General features: G+C 36.6%; 1 protein-coding gene across 2 annotated transcripts in view; it reads right to left on the bottom strand.

Moving 5' to 3' along the window:
- Nucleotides 1–10,531, bottom strand: part of Mei4 (meiotic double-stranded break formation protein 4) — a 151,663-nt gene that overhangs the window by 39,932 nt on the left and 101,200 nt on the right. The gene's annotated exons all lie outside the window — the stretch shown is intronic.

Below are 10,531 nucleotides of genomic sequence, written 5' to 3'. Positions count from 1 at the left end.
TTGGCTCGTATTGTGGTAACTTGATACAAGAGTTACAAACGTCAAGCAAAGCATTCAGTCTCACTCTTTGTTATTCTCTTACAAGTCACCTCTCAATTTAATTGTCTACATTTCTTTTGGGTATATAAATACTTTTAAAATATGTAAGCTGTTCTGAAAACCATAGTATAGAGCAAAAACATGAAATAAACAATACTACTAATAGAGAGGCTAAGATAGAGAAACAAGATCTCAAGACCATTATGTTGTACACAGCAAGACACTGTCACAAACAAACAAGCTGAAAGTGTATATGGATTGTATAATATTGGATCTATTTCTCCAATTACCAAATTAGAGAGACCATTGGATGACAGTCAATAATTTTCTAATTCCTCATATTTTTGGATTTCAATCGATTAGGATATGTTAATATTAATTTTCATATTAAGATATTAAGAAAAAGTAATTGTTACTTCCTGTTGTTTTTGTTGTAAGAGGTAGAATTAGGTTTATGTAAATTGCTCTGTAGTACAGCTTAAGATCCGGGATGGTTATCCCACCAGAGGTTCTTTTAGTGTTGAGAATAGTTTTTGATATCCTGATTTTTTTGTTTTTTTTTTTCTTTTTGTACTTTTAAGACAGAGTTTCTCTGTGTAGCCCTGGCTGTCCTGGAGCTTACTCTGCAGACCAGGCTGGCCTCGAACTCAGAAATCTGCCTGCTTCTGCCTCCCAAGTGCTGGGATTAAAGGCATGTGCCACCACCGCCTTGCTGATATACTGGGTTTTTTGTTATTCCAAATGAATCTGCAGATTGCTCTTTCTAAGTCTGTGAAGAATTGAGTTGGAATTTTGATGGAGACTGCACTGAATCTATAGATTGCTTTCAGCAAGATGGCCATTTTTACTATATTAATCCTGCCAATCCAGAGGACCCAGGTATACCACTCCTGGGCATATATCCAGAAGATGCTTCAACATTTAATAAGGATACATGCTCCACTATGTTTATAGCAGCCTTGTTAATAATAGCCAGAAACTAGAAACAACCCAGATGTCCCTCAACAGGGAAATGGATACAGAAAATGTGGGACGTCTACACAATGGAGTACTACTCAGCTATTAAAAACAATGAATTTATGAAATTCTTAGGGAAATGGGTGGATCTGGAGAATATCATCCTGAGTGAGGTAACCCAATCACACACATGGTATGCACTCTCTGATAAGTGGATATTAGCCCAGAAGATCGGAATACACAATGTACAATCCACAAACCACAAGAAACTCAAAAAGAAGGAAGACCAAAGTGTGGATACTTCATTCCTTCTTAAAAGGGGGAAGAAAATACCCATGGAAGGAGTTGCAGAGACTAACTATGGAGCAGAGACTGAAGGAAGGACAATCCAGAGACTGCCGCACCTGGGAATCCTTCCCATATTCAATCATCAAATCCAGACACTATTATGGATGCCAGCAAGTGCTGGCTGACAGGAGCCTGATATAGCTGTCTTCTGAGAGGATCTCACAGTACCTGACTAGTAGAGAAGTAGAGGCTCACAGCTATCCACTGGACTGAGTATAGGGTCCTCAATTAAGGAGCTAGAGAAAGGACCCAAGGAACTAAATGATTTGCAGCCCCTTAGGATGAACAACAATATGAACTAACTAGTACCCTCAGAGCTCCCAGGAACTAAACCACCAACCAAAGAGTACACATGGTGGGACTAATGACTCTAGCAGCATATGTAGTAGAGGATGGCCTCATTAGTCATCGATGGGAGGAGAGGCCCTTAGCCCTGTGAAAGTTCTATACTCCAGTGTACAGGAATGCCAGGGCCAGGAAGTGGGAGAGGGTTATTTTTATTTGTTTCTCTTCATTTTTGTTTGTTTTTTGTTCATTTTAATTTTATTTTATTTTATTTTTTTCAGAGGGGAAACTGGGGAAGGAGATATATGACATGTAAATAAAGAAAACATCTAATAAAAAAAAGAGAAACAAGTATTCCACTCTTTTAACTCGCATTCAATATACTGCTTAAATTAACAAAAGCAGTTAAACAAAAGAAAGATAAATAGATATAATAGGAAAAACCAAGAAGTCATATAATTCCCATGTGCAGCTGAAACTATTCTAATTTTTCAGGATTCTACAGACTACCAGAGACTTTTAATACTGATAAATATTTTCAGGAAGCTACACACAGACATAAGTATATTTATACATAACAGTAATAAACCACATGAGACAGGAATTGAAGAAAATATTCCACTTTCCACTAGTTTCAATAACAGTAAGTTCCGAGGAATAAACGTAACTGAGGCAGTAAAGGATGTTCATAATGAAATCTTTGAGATAACGAAGCAAAGAAACAAGCAAGGTACCAGAAGATAAAAAGAACACCCTTGCAGCTGGATTGGCAGAACTAATATTGTGAAATGCTGTTTCCAAGAGAACAGCTATAGATTCAAAGCAGTCTCAATCAAAATTCAATAATACGGTTAACAGAAATAGAAATACATTCTAAACACGTAATACCACATATATTGAAAAAAATTCCTAAATGTGGTAATGTCTGCCCTTCATGTTTACCACAGAGATGGAGTGACAAAGGCCATGGACATCAGAAGAACGAAACACAGTAAAGGACTGAAGTGCAAAGTCATGTAGCTATGGTGCTCCAGGTGTTGACAAAGGTATCAAAGCAAGTACTGGAAAAAAATGTTCCAATAAATGGTGCTGGGGATGATTAGAAATATTATACATACAGAATGTATTCATATTTCTTGTGTGTGTGTGTCCATGTGTGCATATATGTATCTATCACTAGAACAAACGATAGACCACTAAAGACATAAAACACAGTTTTGGTTTTTGTTTCCGTATGTCATTTTTACTTAACATGCTAGCAATCCGTTTCATTACGTCACCTTCACATATGGTGTACTACTGAACTCTCCCACTCTTCTTTCCTGTCTTCCTGTATCCCTATACCTTTCCAATGCCAGTAAGTCCTCTTCTTAGAACACTTTCATATCACAAATGTTCTATACCTCCAACCCTTAAAACATTTTGGGTTCTCTCATGGTCCCCTTTCTAGCTTCATGACCTTTATCTACACTCACAATGTACATTTAAATAAATAACAGTCTATAAGAGATAACATACAGTGTTTGATTTTCTATATTACTTCACTGAACATACATGTTCCAGCCACTTATTTTTTGTAAATTTCATTTCTTTTTTTGCTAAATACAATTCTATCATATCTTTGTAGCACATTTTTTAACATGCACTCCCCCACATCACACACACATACACACACACACACACACAAACATATACACACTGTTTTATGAGTATAACAAGTTTTTGAGCTGTGTTGTGTGTGCATAGGCAGCATGTGTGTGCCTGGTGACATTGAACATCAGAAGAGAATGATGGGTTCACTGTCACTGAAAGTGCAATCACTTGTAAGGAGAGTGCTGGGAACCAAAACAGACCATCTGAAAAGCAGCAAGTCCTGTTAACCACCCAGCCACCAGTTCAACCCCCTATACCACATCTTCATAATCTATGCCTCTGTTGTTGGACATCTTGGCCGGTTCCATTTCTTTGTCACTGTGAAAAGTGCAGTAAGAAGTCTGGATATGTATTTCTGGTGTATCATATAAAGTCATTTGGTTATATGGCCAGGAGGAGGTATGCCTGGTTCTCATGGAAGGTCTACTTTTTTGTTTTCTGAGTAAGCACTATACTTATTAGCATAGTGGATGCATCAAGGTTAGGTTTTAATATGTTCTTAGAAGTTTGGCACCTTACGACCATATTGCCCACATACCCCAAACTGTTTACATTTTAGTTGATATTTATATTATATCCACATAGACCTAATAATTTTGTACTCTAGATGTTACAGCACATAAGAAAAGCAGTTTGATCTATTAGATTTCTATCACTGTGGAAAAAAATATCTGAGATACTCTACATTAAGGAGTTAGATCTATCTTACCACAGGATTTCAGCCTTTTCTGTTAATGATTTCTGGGGCAAGGGAGAAAGCCATGGAAGGAAATACTAAGTGGAGTGAGCATGGTTTAGGGAAACAAAGTGCAAGGTGACTTTTCTAACAGAGTTCCTGCCTCATGCCCATTGAACATGTCTTAGCTTGCTTTCTATTGCTGTGATAGATCACAGCCAAAAGCAGCTTGGGGAAGAAAGGGTTTATTTAGCTTACACAGCCTGATCACAGCCCATCATGGAGGGAAATCAGAGACAGAAATCAACAGGCACTAGGAGGCAAGAACTCCTGGAAGTTTAGATACCATAGAGAAGTGAGGTTTGCAGTGCTGCTTTGTGGCTCACTGCAGGCTGAGTGATATTGGGCTGAGTCCATCCACATCAATGAGAAAATGACTCCATGGATGGAGCTAACTGAAATTCCTTTCTTCCTTAAGCCTCTAGCTTGTGTCATGATAATAAAAGACTACCAGCAAAAATTATAAAAGCATAACCAGATTAACGTATTTGTCAGAATGGAGCCCTAAAGAGCCAATCACTTTCTAAGGCTCAATTTCTCAATACTATCCTCTTTGTATACTACTTAACATCTGTGAGGTTTTGGAAGACATTTAAGAAGCAAACCGTAACCTGTCCTACCTTAGTCACCAGATACCAAGCACTTCTTTTGTTCTTCTTTCATTTCCCCCATTGAAAAAGGCTTCGTTCTATAGCAGATGGATATCATGAGAGAAACCCAGAATCCACAGCTGCTCACCAGACACACACACACAAACACACACACACACACACATACACACACACACACACAAACACACACACTCTCCATATATAAATAATAATAATAATAATAGTAAAAGAAGTGAAGGTCATGAATTAGAGACAGTAGTGGGGAATATAAGAAGTTGGAGTGAGGTAGGATGGAAATGTTGTAAGTACAATATTCACATATAAAACTGTAAAAAATGTAAAAATAAGGCAAAATAATCTAGTCTGCAAGTGATGAACACTACATAGAATTTTTAACTCTATCAATCTTTGAACACATCAACGTTTTGTCAAGAAACAGTCTGAAACAAGCTTTCAGAAAATATGGAGATTCTATGTTAATTCTGAATTTTGGGAACTCTTGAGCCTTGCTATATCCACACACAATGATTATTTACTAATGAAATACTCTCATGGGAAATGCACACGTGTGATACATCAGGACTCAGTATCAGATATTTCTCCTAAGTTCCTTTTAAATAAAATATAATAAAAAAGAGAAGAGCTCATACCAAGGGACCCTAGTCTTTAGTTTTTATACATGAAGATGTTTATAAAAACTCTATTCGAAATGATGTACTGACTGACTGCTGCTTGACCCAAGGATCTTGGGTCTGCAATATCATTAAAAGATGAATAATTTTGGAAGAATATAGTAGTTTCTCTCTCATATGAAACAGGCGATCTGTTTCTCACATTTATTGCTATGATTACTCTTTCTCAGTGTCTCATATTAAAAATACTTATTTTGTTGGTATAATTTACCCTGATGTAGAAATTTAGTTAGTTTTATATCAGGAATATGTATGTATGAAGATGCCACATTCAGAATATTGCATGTCTATTTTTATTAATGAATTGTTTAGTTCTCATTTTAATAAACAAGAAAACATATATCTAAAAGGTATAAACAACATAGCTTTTGAGTTTCTTTCGTACTATGCTTTTATTCTAAATTTTAAAGCTGACATCATGTAGAAATTTTATCTACTTTATAAACACTGGGTTTCTGAACTATGTAAGTATGAATATGCTACTCAGAATTCGGATCTCACCCATCCTTAGCAATGTTCCAAATGTACTTTTCATTTTAATAGTTTGGCTACTGTTCCCACAAACATGCCAAGTAGACAGCAGTAGGAACTGCATCTCAGGAGAAAAATATTGGTGTAAAAATGCAATTAAACTTGGAGTTTCATGTTCAGTCAACATACTCTGATATGCAAAGAGAATTTTTCTCTTCAAAATAAAATATTTATAAGGCAAAAGTCATAGGTGTTCACTCATAAAATATGCAAATTGAAACACTATAATTTTCCTCATGTATTACTTCAGATTCTATATTTAGAAGAGATCATTTTAAAATACGTGTACTTTGGAAGAGAGTCAATGATTTTGTACCTATAATTTTGGAGCTAAGTACATCTCTCCCTTGGATATTTCAATCTCCCTTTTAACTCAATATAATTCTTTCAAAATCTATGAACGAAGGGATAGGGGCCCATCTTGGGAGGGAGGCATCGTAATAAGCAACAGGCAAGATCATGTAGCTGAGAATTCACATCATCAAATGGAAGCACAAAGCAGAGTTCAAACCACAAGTGGTGGACGATTTAAATTTTCCATCCCGCACCCAGTGCCACACTTCCTCCAGCAAGGGCACAGGACAGAGACCTCCCCAAACAACACCACTATCTGGGGACTAAAACTGTTCAAATAATGGAGCCTATGTGGGACATTTATCATCCAAACTATCACAAAAATACAAGTAATATCCATGATTAATTTTTTTTTAAAAATGTAAACATAGTTATTTTATTGTGAGGCCAATTGATGGTGTAAGACAATGCTTCACTTTCCGAGAAACTCTGTGCCTTTGTTACAGTCTCCTTCGAAATTTAGGCATTCAGGTTGATACCCACCTTCAGTTATATAGGAATGCTAGTCTTTTTTCCAACTTAGCAGTTCAGTTCAGTGCATCTTCCTGCTGTTGTGAAGTATGCACTTCTTTCTGATCACTAATACAGCAACTTTTACAAAGGGTCTGTTCACATACTTTCTCCATTATCACACTGAGCATTGCTCTAATCCTTCCCAAGGGAATTGCGTTAAAGTAAGTATGAAATCAGTTGGCCATAGGTAAAAGGAATTATTTACAGATGACTACATTAGAAAACAAGTTTGAATTTTCTATCTTCATGGTCATGTTGATTAAAAACAATGATAGATTTGGCTCATATTGCTAAATATAAATAATTATATATGTATATGTATCTATATATATGCATATACATACATATATGTGTGTATAGATATCAGATATCTATTCCTAATATTACCTAACAAAAATTAATGAAGAATGTACTGGTAAGCTTTAATAGACAACAGTGGCCTTTAAACTGAGTTTAGAAAAGTTTCTTTTCTTCTAGAGGAGAGGTTCTCAACCTTCCTTATGCTGTGACCCTTTCATACAGATCCTCATATTGTAGTGACCTCCAACCATAAAGTCACTTTGTTTCTACTTCAGGACTGTAATTTTGCTACTGTTATGCATCGTAATGTAGCTATCTGATATGCAACTTCCAATGGAGTCACAACCCCCAGGTTGAGAACTGATCTTCTACAATTTTTGTCAGAGTATTATCATTTGATCTTGAACTTTTACTTAGAAAATTGATTATAATTGTAATGCAACTGATCCAGTTCACAGGAAGTAACTTCATCTTCTACTTCTTCAGTTCATTTTTAAAACAGGAAACTAAGGAATATATGTGTAACAAACATTATTAAGCTTACTGGTAAGGACTTCATTAATCTTTATATTTACTTAGGTTTGTATAGCTTTATTTTTTTAGTTATATTATTTTCAATTTATTTTTAAATCTGTTTTCTTATTACTGCTCTCATTTGCTTTAAGATTTTTAACAGATTTCTAATACATTCCTATAGACTATAATAACACATATATAGTAAGTGTCATTAAATAACAATGTTATTATCTTCTGCCATTTTTTTGATCTTTTGTTTTTGTTTTTGTTTTGTTTTGTTTTGTTTTTTGAGACAGGGTCTCTCTGTGTAGCCCTGGCTGTCCTGGAACTCACTCTGTAGACCAGGCTGGCCTCGAACTCAGAAATCCACCTGCCTCGGCCTCCCAAGTGCTGGGATTAAAGGCGTGCGCCACCACTGTCCAGCTCTTCTGCCAGTTTTTTCGTTTTATTAGAGGCCAGACAGGATGCTGAATGATCCAGGATTTGCTGCCTATGTCAGCTGCCTTATGGGTACTGGGGATTGAACCAGGGTGTCCTGGAAGAACATGTGGTGCTTTTGTCATCTAGCCATTTTTTCAGCCCCAGTTTGATTTTACTTCTGCGAATTTTCCCCTAGATGTTATGGGTCATACATCCTTGTTTGTTTTAAATATCTAGAGAGAAAAATTTAACAACATGTTACAAACTTTGTTTTTCCAGTGTTGCTCTAGCAGACAAGTATCTAACTGTGAATCATTGAAGACATTTGCAAAGATTGTCTTATATTTCCATCTACCTACATTTATGGTACTTTAAATCATCCTCATGTTCATTATATACTAACTCAATTTCTGTCCAAACACAAACATTTTTTCCATAGTAGCCTAATTCTTTTCAGTGATTTTTCTGTATCTCTTAATTGGGTAATACTTCTTGGTTAAATTAAATCTCTTCAGATTATCTCTCTTTTGGAATCTGTTGGTATATACAATGTATTGAGAGCTGGAAATAACCAATCTTCAACTGTGTACCTCTGCCTTCCCTCTGGCTTCCCACATGTAAGCTCTTCAACTGAGTGACATTACAACTCTTTGTCTAAGAGTATGGCACTGACTCTCTGGCCCTTAGTTGTGATGGACACCATGAGCTAACATTATAAAATTGATTTCTCCTCAAGAATGTATAAAATTTTATCTTTTATTTTTCCTTGCTTATAAGTCTTGAATGTATTATTGGTTGTATTAAAAAAAAAAAACTATTCAGTCGAAAGTAAGTGATAGAGGGAGTTAGACCTTACACAGTGCTCACATAGTCTGCTCACAGCTGAGACTGAACTCTCAGAACCCCAAAGAAGAAAAAACACCAACAGTTTAGCACACAGCTTCATGATCACAATGGCAAAAGTAGCACATGGCATTGCTAACCCAATTCTGTTGTGTGGTAACGGCTTAATTCATGAAAGCACAGCCCACAGACCCACTCTCCAGCCAGCTCACAAATTCCACAGCTTCTCATTAATCCATTTGTGTGAATTAGCAGCACTTCGTTCTGCTAGTTGCCTCTAGAAAATGCTGACTTATAGTTTCTCTGTCTTCGGTCAATACTAATATTTGGAAGGGTTGTCAAAACGATTGATTAGGAGAGCTCAAGTGAAGCCTTGAATACAGATGCCTGCAAACATGTGGCTGTTTGCCGTCTTACTGTTGTTTTTATCGTCTTCTATTACTCAAATTCGCACCTTTTTCCCTTCCACCCTCCTCCTCTCCCACCTTCATATGTGTTTTAAACAGCATGTATTTATGTGTGCCAGGTGCAAGCTGATATCCCTGCAGGCCAGCAGAGGACATTGAATCCTTTGGAATTACAGGCAGCTGTGATGGGTGCTTGAACCTGGATCCACTGAAAGAACAGTTAAGTGCTCTTAACAACTACCCCATCTCTCTCACCCCCTTATTATTTTAAAGCAGCATGACAGGACATCTGAGTTTAAATGATGACATTTGCACATGTCACTCTGCAGCCACGGTCAAGTGTCTTATTGACATTAAGGCTGTGCTACTGGATCTATGGACTGGATAAGAAGTATATGTGTTTCATGATGCTGTGTCAAAATTAAACCACACAGATAAAATTCAATTCAATTAAACTTCCAACATTGTTTCCTGTTAAGTGCCAAACCCATATTGTTTCCTCCAAATCCTGAGGACAGCTCTCATTACGCAGCGGCTCAGTTCCTCTGCATTCTGCTAGCCTCTGCTGATTCCACTCAAATAGACATATTTAACATGTTCTGTTGACGGGAAGTACTTTGGATTTGTAAACTATTATGGCCACTTCGCTGACCTTGGAACTCTTACAAACACCACCATGCATTTGTTTCAACATATTGTTCTCTTACAGTAGTCAGCTTGACTCATTTCTCCTGTAGATCTGTGACAGTGAGTTTACAAACTTACTTTTCAGAATCACTTAAACAGTTGCTGACTAGACGATTATGCCATGTTACCTATGGAACAAGACTAGAATAATAGTTCTAAGATCATCCCACTAAGTGTAGAGAAGTTAGAGGTAAGCACTTAGTTAAAAAGCACTTTAAAACCCCATGATATATGCGTATTTTTAAATTTCTTTTACTTGTGCCTATATATGTCAACTTATCTCTTATTTCTTTTTAATTGTACAACAGAGACAGTAAGAATAATAAAGGGACTATAGGGTACGCATATTTAACAATTAATTATCAACATAAAAATCTGGATATGCTGTCCAAGATGACGTGAGAAGCTCTGTACAGCTGAAAAGCTGGGAGCACTGGGGTTAAAACCTAAGTTGACAGTGGAATTACCAGGCATGCTTCTACACAGGGATGCTCAGGATCTCACTTCAGAGACCTCTGTTTCATTGGCTTGGGTATGGGTTGGTAACTGGGTACTTAAATTTGAAAACTCAACTGGGAAAATTCTCTTAGACAAATTTGTTGAAGAGCCACAATTCTCTATTTTAGATCCTCCTGTATC

The sequence above is a fragment of the Mastomys coucha genome, unplaced genomic scaffold, assembly GCF_008632895.1.
Source record: "Mastomys coucha isolate ucsf_1 unplaced genomic scaffold, UCSF_Mcou_1 pScaffold23, whole genome shotgun sequence".
Classification (NCBI taxonomy): domain Eukaryota; kingdom Metazoa; phylum Chordata; class Mammalia; order Rodentia; family Muridae; genus Mastomys; species Mastomys coucha.
Note: the sequence above shows the minus strand (reverse complement) of the source record. Positions and strands in the feature narration are given on the sequence as shown.